General features: G+C 42.9%; 2 pseudogenes; both read left to right on the top strand.

Annotated features, from left to right (window-relative positions):
- Nucleotides 1-6994: 6994 nt before the first annotated feature.
- LOC113906242 lies at nucleotides 6995-9136 on the top strand (annotated as a pseudogene).
- Nucleotides 9136-11388, top strand: LOC113906241 (annotated as a pseudogene).
- Nucleotides 11389-13422: the final 2034 nt, after the last annotated feature.

The following is a 13422-nucleotide window of genomic DNA, read 5'->3' as shown; positions in this document are numbered from 1 at the left end:
GAGACCCCATGGGGTCACAAAGAGTCGGACACAACTGAGCAGCACATACACTATTTGCCGGCTTCCTTTCTCTGGCTTCAATGTACAGCCCTGGTCAATAAAATGAGGATAATTAGAACTTCACAGAGTGGCTATAAACATTAGAAATAATCCGCACACACTAGAGAAACAGAAAGGGGGCTGAGCCTACTATCCTCATTCTGAAGGAAAGAGTATGAGAAAGGCTTTTTTTCCTGCCATGAGTAGTCAAGACATCATTGCTGTTTTTCATGTTGTTCTGCTTGTCTGAAAACTGGGGCGTGACCATTTGGTGAGTAAAAGCTGACAATACTCACTGGGCACTAAAATCCAGAATGAAGTAAGTCTCTGGAATAGAAAACCAGCTTCTGGAGATTGCTGGAAAACACCACCCAGACCTTCAGTGGAGGAGTCATATAGCTTTTCATATGGGGAATTTTTTAAACCTGACTTTTCCCCACTTCAACACAAGATCTAATGATCACCTCAAGATCACTGTTATCCGAGAAGATAAAGGAATAGTTGGTCAAAAACCAGGAAAGGGAAAGGACAAATTGGCCACAATAAAAATGTAATTTGTGACGTGAGGTGGGATGGTGACATGTAGGATGAGAAATGAACCCACCAGTCATGCAGGTGACCATATGTCCCGGGTAAGGGCTTTGTCCCAAAAGTTTCAATAGCGCCCACCGCCTCTAATTCTCAGAGAAGTCCCAGTGTGGACAATAAATGATTTGGTCACCTAGCAGTCATGTGGAATCCAAAATATCACTCACACATTTATGTGATGGGAGGGGGAACCTATCTATGGGAGGGGGAACCTATCTATGCTAATAAGTCTACAAAGCCCCAGGCAGATGGACACTTAGAGAAGGAACTTCCAGAACCTTGCTCTCTAAGCCCAAGTACTCTTCCTCATATTTTTACTAAGTCCCTCTGATTTCTACTTAAGCCCATTCACTGGCTGGTGAAATGAAGTGAAGAAAACAGGCGTGAGACAGGGAGGGGTGAGGCAGGGAGGGTAGGAAAAAAACCCAAGGAATCATAGGATCATCAGTCAGTTGCTTTGTACCATGAAATCAAATGGGGAAATGGACTGACTGACTGTGCTTGTCTGCAGTAGGTCTGTCTTTCTGGAAGGCAGAAGTATTGCTTAGGGAGTGGACAGTATTAGTCAGTAGCCTGAATTGGCATGACTCAGGGGCCCCTTTGAAGACTTCTGTTTTGGGGTTCCTGGGAGGCGTCCTAAAGGAGTTCACTAGTTTCTGACCATTGCAGATTAGACCCACTGAGAATTTGATATTTGTCCAAGTTCCACTGGAAGTCAGGATGTGTACGTGTGTCTGGTGGGTGGTGTGGGTGTACCGCTCTGATCCAGGAAATGCACAAGGGCAACCCCCCTCAACTCCGACCACACCCAGCTAGCCCCCTGTGCTCTATTTTAAAAGCCTCAGCGTAGCCTGATCTGAGGTCTGTGCCGTCCATCCCCCCTTGTTTACTGGAACATTGGGTCACGGCAGTACAGCTGGAACGCAATCTCTGGGCGACTCAGCAAGGCCGAGGCAAGCCCTCCCAGGCGTCATGTCATTGCACTGTTTTTCCTCCCTCCCACTGAGTTTTCTTGGAAGTTCTGAGCCAGGCTCAGCATGTATCTCCAGAGATGCATTCCAAATTCCCAGCTGCTTGCAACTCAGCAAGTCTCACTGCCCCTCCTTTTAACATCCAGGTGCCCTGAAAGGTTAGAAATGAAGAAGCTCACACCAAAGCGTGTCCCAGACTCTTTGATGTATTTGCTACTGCCTGCTGTCACACAGAGTTCAGACACTGTGTCCCCCCCTTCAAAAGCAAAGAGGAAAATCATCTTTGTTGAGATGCCTTTGTGACTTGGCAAACTTGCCTCTAACCTGTACATCTGTCCTAGCTGAGGGGAATGGGCCAGGGTGGGGGGTATTGCTGCTCTTTTTCTTTCTGAGTACCGGTTTCATGTGATTCTCCACCACCCTGAATTCCCAGTGATCTGTCGCAGTCCTTCTCCTTATTTCCCTCCAGCTTTCCCACCCCCCTTAATTTCTTCCCTTCAGTGTTGTCTCTTCTCATCATGATCACGTTATCCCTTCCTGGACTAGAGGAAATAATGGGAGGCAGGGAAAAAACAGTCAAACACATCAGTGATGTAAAAATCGTATTGATCTCATTAAGGGTGAAAATGGTACCTGTGTCTTTTAGATTTGTTCTTGCTCTTGAATTATTTATTGATTCTTTAGGATTGGGTGCTGGTTCTCAAAGTGTGGTCCCTGGACCTGCAGCAGCAGCAGCACCTGGGAACTTACTGCAAATGCACATTCACAGGCCCTAGACCAGACTCCCTGAATCAGTAACTCTTGGGCTAAAGTCCAGCAATCTGAGTTTTAACAAGCCCTCCAGGTGACTGTGATGTGTGCAAAAGTCTGTGAAACACTAGGATAAAGGATTCTCCATAGGTTTGGGGGGCAGGGGAGGTTTGAGGTTTCCCTCTGCTCTTCAGATATAAGAATCAATGTATGAAGAACAGAGCCTGTGCCATGCTCCTGAGGGCTGACTATGCACCTTGCCTCTCATGCTGGGGCAGGTGTGAGAGCGAATGTGAGGACTGAGAGCTGATGGTGACCCAACTGGATGCCCTCGGTGAGCTGGCTTCATGGGTCACCCATTGGATACCCTTTGGATAGGGTCTGGGACTTCCTGATTTTCTGTGTTAAGCATCCCTCTAAGAGAATGTCATGTAATGGCGTAGACTCATCACTCAGCTTCTCATCTGCTCTCAGGCAAATATGACTATAGTTGTAGATGGAAATTGTAGAGTTTATTCCTTTTATTCTTTTCTTGTACTAAATCAAGCAAATAATTAGAAACTTGCTCTTTCTTTCTTTCTTGTTCTCTAAAGAGCACCTAAGATTATTATGAGGATTGAGATCTCTGCATCGAGATTGGCGAAGTCCAACTCAGTAGCTCTAGCCACACTGACCAATTAAAATGTGGGTACAGTCCTAACTGAGAGGTTCTGAAAGTGTAATTATACAACATATTCTGAAGGAATAGTACAAAAGTGAAAATTATTTCATTAATAATTTTTACATTGATTACATGTTCAAATTATAACACTTTGGATGTACTGGGTTACATAAAACATATTAACATTAATTTCATCTACTTATTTTTACCTTTGAAAATGTGGCTACTGGAAAGTTAAAATTAACAAACGTGGCTCATATTTGTGACTCACATTTTATTTCCAAGGGACAGCACTCACTGGTCCAGTTAGCTGGGGGCTCTGGTCAAACACAGGATTTTGAGTAAGACTACAGGAAGTCTTTGCCAAGAGCAAATACAAGGAAGCAGGTGTAAACTACAGCACATATAACGTGTTAGGTAAGGCAATGGAGCCTAAAGCGTGGCAGCTGATCTCCTGAACCATGAAGCTAGACATACTAGGGTTGTCTAGATTCTGCCACTTAACTCAGTCAAGTAACTTAAACCTCTCTGAATTTCAGTTTTCTCATCTGTAAAATGACTTGCTGGTTCTTAACTCAAAGTGCTTTGGGGAGACTTAGTGAAGACAATGACTATAAAAGCCTGAATACTATTCCCAGCTATTAATTAGTACTCAAGAAATACCCATTCTCCTTAAATAAGAAGAAATTCTATTACTAGATGGTGTCAGATACTCACTGTGAAACCTTCATTCTGGAGGGTCCTTAACATTTAGATGGATTCTCCTCTATCTGGAATGGCTTGTGTATTATCCTATTCAAAATATGAGGTTTTGTAATATGGGGTTATGTTACCTTTTCAGTGCTTCCTCAGCTGGAAATCTACAGCTGGCTATGAACCCCTCCCCACCACCTCCTACTATGGTACTTAAGGTCCTCGCAGTGAAAAACTGAGTTACACAGAGGATTGCTCCTGGCCAAAGACCCTAGTATATTATGCTTACAAGACCTGACAGTTTATTTGGCACAGATTGGATGGACTCTGACAGGAAAATTAGATGGTGTCCCCCTGAATGAGGGAAATGAATCTCTTCACTAGCAAATACAGTACTCAAGGTAAGCAAAGTCAGGGTTGGATGGAAAATGGAAAGGAAATGTTAAGAGTCTAGCTTTTAAGATTTATGAATGAGCCCCAAAAGAATAGTTTTAGTTCTTCTGTTCATTAAAGCACAGAATGCCTAGTTAAGGTTTTCCTAAAGAGAAGCCATAGCTCTCACAAGTTTACATGGAGGCAAGAATGAGATAGAAGGGTGATAGTAAGGCAAAAGACAGTTGAAAAAACAAACAACAAACAAACGGAAAAAGGTGTTGCCTGGCTCCACTTTGAAAGACCCTGAGTGTCCAGTCATACTAGCATATATCCAGGTGCAAAATCTCTGACATCCCAAAGCACTGACACTGTGATAAACATGTTAACTGTTTTTAGCCATTAAAAAAAAAAAAAAAAAAAACTTGGTCTTCCTTGAAAGTAGTATACATTGCAATATCTAAACATTCAAGCACAAAGAGATCATCAGATACTGCCACCTATATATAGCATCACCATGGAAACCACAGCTACAAATGCTGACAACTCAAATACCACAAGTAGCGCTGATATTGGTGATATGATTGTCTGACAAGGTAAGCAACTCCTAGTAAATTTCTAAATAAAGCAAAATTTTACCTTGATTTAAATGCTGATTACATTCCAGGAAAATTCTGTGTGTGTGAATTAAAAACATGCAAATAATACTTTGTGTTTATTTGTAAGGTAGAGTTAAGTTCCAGGTCATATAATTTTTTCAACCATATTGATATCCAGTAGGACATTCAAAAGGTGGGGCCATTTTTTTATTGGGAAGGAATTGTCCTAGGCATTATAAGACATTACAACATCTCATCCATATCTCTGCTAAGAAAAATGCCAGTAATAACCTCTGTCCCAATTATTGGGACAATAGAGACATCTTGTAAATTTCCAAAACACCTTAGAACAATAATTCTTAACCCTGGCTGCATACAGAATTACACAGAGCTTTAACTTAATACTGACATTTGGGCAGCATCTGCAGAGCTTCTGATATGTTAATAGTTGGTCAGGACCGATTCCTGGTCATTCGGGGTTTTAAAAACTGTTCAGTTGATTCTATGCAGTAGCCAAGGCTGAGAACCATGCCGTAAGGGAGCTTCTGCCCTTTTGAGCACCATTGCCTTAGCTGAGTCAGATTACCAGAACATTGACCTGACAGGTTTTCTTTCTGCCTCATGGAGCTATTTCCTGTCAGATGGAGCTCAAGGGCCTCCTAACCTAGAACAACCCCTCTAATTATAAAATGAGATGGCAGGTATGTGGCTCTAGGCTTGAAAAGTCAAAGACCTACTTTCAAGAAATCCCAAGAGTTGGGTAAATGATCAATCACTTATTTTTGAATTTAGAACGAACAGAACACAGTTTAACTAAATAAAAAGTCAACCAGTGACTGATTATTTAGGATATAAACTTGTAGTATATTGTGGCCAAGCACCTTCTAGAACCCCTAGTCATCCCTTGTTAGGCTTAACTTGGGTCTTTGTAAGCAAAATAAATTTATAGTCATTCTTCAGTTGTCTACTGAACCCTTCAGTTAGGAATGGCAGATACATTTATCTCCAGTGCTAACTGGAGAACTGTCTGCCTGGAGAGGACTTTAAAGCCTGATCTAGGCTAATTGAAGAGTGCTGTGGTGGGTTGGTTAGTGATACCTGTCATGCACACAGGATGGGGAGAGGAAAGGAAGTGCCCCAATCCTCCCGTAAACCCTAGGGGAGCAGGCATATTTCTCAAAATTAACAGGTGACTTTTTCAGTCTGGTCAACTTTTGGAAACTGATTGGATTTTATTATGATCATCACTGTCATCAACCAGTGAGTTTCCTTTTACTGAGGTATAGTTATGCACTGCGCATTTATTACCTCATTAATCCTTACAACAACTCTACAAGCTAGGCATTTTCATCACAATCTAAGACCCCACAGCTCACGGCAGGAACTAATCATCTAACCCGTGGTTACCTAATTCTCAAGTCCCAAAGCACAATACACAATCTGGAGTGAAATGTGGCCTCAGAGCATCCTCCAAAGCTCTAATGTTCTTTATCCTGCACCTACATCCCTAGGATTCTTGCTCAAATGATACAAGATTCAACAAATACCAAATGATAATACATATACTTGTTTCTCAGTATTTTCCCATTATTTCCTGGTATTGCATCCTGTCCATGTACTTAAAAAACTTAAAAACATATAGCAGGGATGCTTGTGTTAATAAACTTTTCTTTGCTTCGTATTTTTCGTTTGTTGAAAACCTTTTAAAGATTTTCATTTTTCTGCAAGTCCAGTGTAATAGAGGGAATCCAGCTCTTTGCCATAATTCAACACCTAAAAGGGTGTTGGCACATCAGACATTTAATAACTATTTAAAATGAATTAATCAATGCAGTTGACATTTTTGTGCAAGAGCAAATGATTAATTTTGATGAAATTAAAATGTTTAATTTTTATGACATGCAATTTATCAATTTTTCCTTTAATTTTTTTTCAGTTGAATTTTTAATTTTTATTTAAAGTTTTGTTTGTTTATTTAGTTTTTGGTCTCACAGCTTGTGAGATCTTAGTTCCCCACCAGGGATAGAACCAGGAAAACTCAGCAGTGAGTGTGCTAAGCCCTAACCTCTGAACTGCCAGAGAATTCCCCTTTCATGGCTAATTTTTTGTGTGCTAAATCTAAGAAATCTTGGCCTTACCTAATTTTGGTCACAAAATTTCTCTATGCTTTCTTCTAGAAGTTGTATAGTATTATAGAAGTTTTTATAGTATTAACTTTTACATTTAGGCCTATGATCCATTTAATTGACATTGTTTTTTATTATTAAGATTTGTGTAGAGATTAGGGTCAGCTCTCTAAATGCATCTTCAGGGGCTCCGCAATGAAGAAGCAGGTGAAACCGTTTATAAGAGTATGGTTATAGAGACTTTCATGGCGGTCCGCTGGTTTAGACTGGCAGCCCTTTCCAAGGCAAGAGGTGTGTGTTGAATCTCTGGTCCAGTAGCTAAGATCCCACATGCAGCAGAAGCAATACTGTCGCAAATTCAATAAAGACTTTTTTTTTAAGGTTGCTTAAATGTATAAGAGAGGAGAGAGAGTTGGAAGATAAAGGAGGGGAGCACCCTTTCTTAGGGGAAAGACTGAAATGATAACTATGACATTGGCATGAGAGATTATGGTCTAAAGGTTGTTGTTCCAGGATAATCTCTCATGCCAATGTCATAGTTATCATTTCAGTCTTTCCCCTAAGAAAGGGTGCTCCCCTCCTTTATCTTCTAACTCTCTCTCCTCTCTTATACATAAGTCCAGAAAAAGAAAACTCCAGTGTCTCTGTTTCAGAAGAACAACGTCAAAAACCAGAAAAGGAAGTATGAGTCGATACTTTGCACGCTTCATCTACTTAACCAGATAACAGCCCTGAGCAGCAGTCTTTCAAGTAAAACCTCGAGCGGCTTCACAGGCGGGTGGTGGCGACCCCGCTTGCCAAGGGAGTCACCGAGCTACCTCAGGGAGTCACGGAGCGACCGTAAGGGAGGGGAGCAACTATCGGGCGAGCGGGCGCCTGGGCCGCTGCCTGCAGCACCAGCCTGGCCCCGCCGCCGCCCTGACGTCCCGACGCCCAGCCGAGACAGCGCCCAACAGAGCCGGATCCACCAGGGCCAGGCTGCTCACCGTGTACTGTGTGCAGAGGGTCTTCCTCGAGGTGACATTTTCCCTCCAGGTCGACGCCGACTTGCAGCTGCACACCTCCCGCGCTGTGCGGGCGGAATCCGACGTCCTTGCAGCTGAGAGACAGACCGTCTGCTAAAGACCTCACAGACCACCACAGGTCATGGGCTGCTTAAGGCTTACAAGATGGCGGCGCTGGGGTTTCATGGCAGAAGGAGAAAGCAGACCCTGGACCTCCGGTGCAGTTCCCGCACTTACCCAACAGACTCCATCGTCTGTCAATACGCTTTCTTCAAAGGAATACAACTGGATACTTTCAGTCAACAGTACTTCCTAGAGTGAGAGGTGTGAAGAGAGAGGTGGGTATGGGGAGGTATGCTAAGAGCCATTTTATTTTGAGGTACTTGTTTTTTATAGCCTATTTTACTTACATGGATGAAAGACTCACCTCTTAAAATAAAATCAACCTTCAAGGAAAAAAAATTAAAACCCAAAACCCAAAATTCCCATAGCGCCAGCTACAAGGAGCCCAGCAGTCCCACTCATCTCTTGGAGAAATAGCTTCAGGGCTTGGGCAATCCAGCCTTGCTCTGAGACCTGTTGCTTGCCAATCCCCTCTGAGCTGTCTTTGCTGAAGCAACACAATCCACCCCTGGCAGATGCTCTGCTCAGAGAAGATCTTGAGAAATTTTCTAGGGTCCTAATGGAGCCACAAGGAGAGAGCAAGAAAGGATTTGTCTCTTTTCTGTGGACCCTTATAATTTTGAAACTCAGGCAGAAATAGAAGATACAAGGTAATAGCACATTGAAGAAAACATGGCAATAACTATGGAAGAGGCTCTGGAAAGTTTGGGCTGAGTAATGATGCTTTGTATTAACTGCGAAGTGAATGGACATCCTGTGAAATTGTTGGTTGACTCAGGTGCCCAGATGATTATGACGGACCAAGCTCCTGCAGAAAGCTGTAATATAATGAGGCTGGTGGACTATTGGTGGGCAGGGATGGCCAAAGGAATGGGCTCCCAGAAGATTATTGGAACGGTACATCTAGTTCAGGTTCAAAAGGAAGCAGATTTCCTGGCTTGTTCCTTCTCTATACTTTAGGAAGAGCCTGTAGACATGCTTCCAGGACTGGATATGTTGAAATGGCATTGATGTTCCATTGACCTCAAGAAAAATGTACTCATGATGAGGACTACAGGCTCACAGACCATCTTCCTTCCTGAGGGAGAGTTACCAGAGTGTACCCCGTTGGCATATGGGGCCAGGTAAGAGGCCAGAGGAGATTGCAGACCAAGAATTAGCAGAAGCCCTTCAGAAATCCATAGAAGATGCAGAGTGTCAGAATCCATAATGCATAAATATAGTATGTGTGAACTGCAGCTGGAGTGGGCCCCAGACCAGAGGAAAAAAGCAGTAAAGGAACTCACTGGGAATATCAATGCATTTAACCATCAAACCCATCCTCCCCGACAGAGACTTGTGACTGGTAATTCTTAAGTCTTACTGATTCTGTCTCTGCCTTAGTCTGCGCCCCCCCATCAAGCCCAGTGACCCAGACAGCATTGAACCTAAAGTTGTGAAGACATTGAAGGCCTCAGCTGAATTCCAGATAACCCTCAGAAATGAAAGAACATCTTCCTCTACAGGACCTTACTGATTGTGCTTCTTCATCAGACAATGCTCCAGCAAACCAGAGTACAGCTATTCCTTTTCAGAATTTACTCAAAAGAAGCCGTTGGTGCAGATGACCTAGAGAAATCTGCCGAAAGCAGCATGTGTGTGGTCACTCACTCAGTTGTGTTTGGCTTTTTGTGACCCCATGGACTGTAGCCGACCATGCTCCTCTGTCCACCGGATTATCCCATTAGAATACCAGAGTGGGGTTTCCTCCTTCAGTTGATCTTCCAGACCTAGAGAACGAACCCACATCTCCTGCAGATTCTATACCCGGAGCCACCTGGGAAGCTGAAGAAATACCCAGGGCCTCATCATCTCCACACAAGACAGAAAGCTAGTTTATCTGTCACAACTACTAGGAAGCAAGAACTCCAGAGGCTTATAGGTGAAAACGATTGGCATCCAGAATATCAGTACCTGAGTCACGTAAATAGCCTTCAGCCCCATGAAGAACCAAGGAATGAACAGCATGGGGTACACAACAAGATGTTTCACATGATGGAGAACATCTTTGTAACACAGAAGACCTCGAACTTCTTGAAGAAAGGTAACAGAATCAACAAGAAGTGTTTGTTTGGAAACTACAGTGAAAGGAGACAGGCTAAGAAAAAGAATTTTAGCAGCAGGATGCTTTGGCTCCTCAAATTCAGAAACTCTTATGTAAATAGATACAGTAGAACAATCCCTAGTTGCTATGCTTAATTCAGCAGGCAATCAGAATACTAATGTCAAGAACATTGGTGTATCTGATCTCACCTTAGATAGTCCCTTGATGGAAGTAGAAATGTAACCCTTCCTCTGAAACTTTGAGTAAGTTCATTTCCATTCAGGATGTACAGCTTCCAGAAAATAATGTTGAACAAATGAATATAAGTCTCTTTAAGTCTCTGTGGCAGTTAGCCCTCTGTGGAGTCAACGAGGGCTATCTATAACAGCAGCCTTGAAGGAACTAAATGAATGTTTGGTCTTTTGTAGTAAACCAGCTTCAGAAAATGCATCTGAAGATGTTATCTGTCAATCAGAGACAGTAACTGAGGGCCACACAGATATTAAAGACCTTTCTGAAAGATGGTCCCCAAATGAGCATCTTATAGCTACCCAGAGTGATCAGTGTTCACAAGTCTCCTTTCATTAGGTCATATCTGTGAAGACAGAAGAATTAACAGACACTTCAGCTGGAGTAGAAGATGTAGAAAATATTAACTTCAGGGGTCCAGGTGATGACCTGGTAACTGATAAGGAAGGTGTCCCCAAGTCTAGGGAATTGATAAATGAGAGCAGTTCTGTCACTCTGAAAGTGAAAGTGAAGTTGCTCAGTCATGTCTGACTCTTTGTGACCCCGTGGACTGTAGCCCACCAGGTTCCTCCCTCCACGGGATTCTCCAGGCAAGAATACTGGAGTGGGTTGCCATTTCCTTTTCCAGGGGACCTTCCTGACCCAGGGATCGAACCCAGGTCTCCTGAATTGCAGGCAGACACTTTAACCTCTGAGCCACCAGGGAAGCCCTCTGTCACTCTAGCCTTAGCTAAAATATCTAATCAGCTACACTGCATCTTAGGGATAGAAATTTCACCCAGAGTTTTAGCAAGTGAGGAGGATGCCCTCAATCAAGCTCTTGAGCAAACTGAGTCATCATCCAGGTTCATATTGGTTAAAGATTTAGATCAGGGCACACAGAATCCAGTGGCAGACAGGCCTGAGACCAGAGAAAATGTTCTGAAGCTGCAGAGCCACTTCTGAAATTTGAACCTCCTCCCAGTCATGCATCACGTCCTTCCTTTCTTGCACCATTAATTTTTCCTGCTGCAGACGTTGACCAGATTCTCTGTGCTGGCTATCTTTTGCAGGAAGTTCTTGGTGCTTTGCTCTCAGATGGTGGAAATGCAGACTTTGCACTTCTTGTTTGCTGTCAGAGAGTATTGTAGTTTCTGCATAACCTTGGAAAAGTGAGCTAGACATTACTTCATTCCCTTAAAAAAGCTATAACATTCACATCCATATTCACTGTTTATACAGTATATGTAAAACCAGCAAGCAGAATGTTGAGCCAGATTTCTTTATTTTTTGGCCCAAGTACTCTGATTTCTTGTCTTATGAATTTGTCTATTCTATTTGTTAAAATCTGGGTCTTCAAAAATGTATTGGCACTTATGTGCATACAAAAGCTTTTTATTATCATTAAGATGATGTATTCTGGAATAAAACTGATGCAAAACTGATGAAAATATTATATATTTTCCTTTGCAGGGTAGCACTGTGGTAGAGAATCTGGCTGCCAATGCAGGAGACACAAGAGATGCAAATTTGATCCCTGGTTCAGGAAGATTCCTCTGGAGAAGGAAATGGCAACCCACTCCAGTATGCTTGCCTGGAGAATTCCATGGACCAAGGAAGCTGGTAGGTTACGGTCCATAGCGTTGCAAAGAGTCAGACATGACTGAACACACACACACACACACATATATAGCATAAAAAGTAAAAATGAAATAAACCCTATCTTGTCTGAAAAATGATCTACCCAGTGCTCAAGAAACAGATGGACCACCAATAGGAAGTTGAAGCCTATGGCTGGGAAGGGCAGAGAGGTCAAGGACCCGCTATTCTGGTCAGCCTCTAACTGTTTTGACTTTGAGCTGTGATACCTACCTGAACAAGATCTCTCTGTTTAGGGACTTTATTGGGGGTGGGGGTAAGTCATGGGAAGGGGATGTGCTGAGAAGGATCTTGTCCTCTGAATTCATACAGCTCCTGAGAAGACTTGATTTCATGGCCAGAATGGCAACCAAGGTTTCTGTCTGCTCACAATTCCAGTTGCACATTTATACCATATTTTTAGTGGTGCTAGTAGTAAATAACCCACCTGCCAACGCAGGTGTAAGAGATGCAGGTTCCATTCCTGGGTCGGGACGATTCCCTGGAGGAGGGCACAACAACCCACTCCAGTATCCTTGCTTGGAGAGGGTGGGCCACGTTCCATAGGGTCACAAAGAATCGGACACAGTTGGAGTATCTTAGCATGCATGCACCATATTTTTATTTCTCTGATATTCTGGAAAAGACTCAACAAAAGGATATGGACTTTGTTAGATCTTCATTAGATATATGGGGAAACATTTGCTTCTCACACTTGGGCTTGTATTCTTTATTGTTTGTTTCACATATTCATGCTCAGGATCACTCTACTGGCAGGAAGGACATCTCCTGACTTCAAATCCCACTTACCTGTTGGCCAGAATCCAATCCAAGTGTTCATCTGTGAATCCAACTACTCAGGCATTCTTAGTGATCTCTTTTTTTCCTAGTCAATAAAGAGCTCTAATAACCAGAAGTAACCAGGAGCTCTAATAACCAGAAATAACCAGGAGTTGGAGAGATGCTGTGTGTATATAGAAAAATGTGACACAACTCATACCTATCAAGGAGCTTCCAGCCTAGTGAAGGAGTCAGATGCATCAACAGCTTATTATAACACTGCTGTGAGAAGGATGTGCACAGGCAACTGTGGAAGCACCAAGGTTGGGCATCTGTACAGACCAGGCTGGTATGTACAGGGAAGACCAGAGTATGTAGTATGGAGTCATGGAAGATTTTCTGGAGGAGGTAATAGCTTTTGTTGAGTTTTGAGATTAACTTGGTCTAGACTATCAATGGGGTGGTTTCAAGCAAAACTGTTAAAATCACAGAGTTGTGAGATGGCATGGGAAATCCAGAGAACTTCAGATAGTTTTGCAGCCATACACAGCCCCTCTTAGCTCACTTTTTCAAAACAGTTTTTTAAAATTTCTTTTTTTGGCTGCGCTAGGTCTTCTTTGCAGTACACAGGCTCCTTTAGTTTTGGAGCTCAGGCTCTCGAGTGTGCCGGCTCAGTAGTTGCGATGCCTATGCTTAGTTGTCCTGTGGCATATGGGACCTTAGTTCCCGTACCAAGGATCAAACCCACCACCCCTGCACTGGGAGAC

The sequence above is a fragment of the Bos indicus x Bos taurus genome, chromosome 16 (assembly GCF_003369695.1).
Source record: "Bos indicus x Bos taurus breed Angus x Brahman F1 hybrid chromosome 16, Bos_hybrid_MaternalHap_v2.0, whole genome shotgun sequence".
Lineage (NCBI taxonomy): Eukaryota > Metazoa > Chordata > Mammalia > Artiodactyla > Bovidae > Bos > Bos indicus x Bos taurus.
This window is presented reverse-complemented; position numbering and strand designations above follow the sequence as displayed.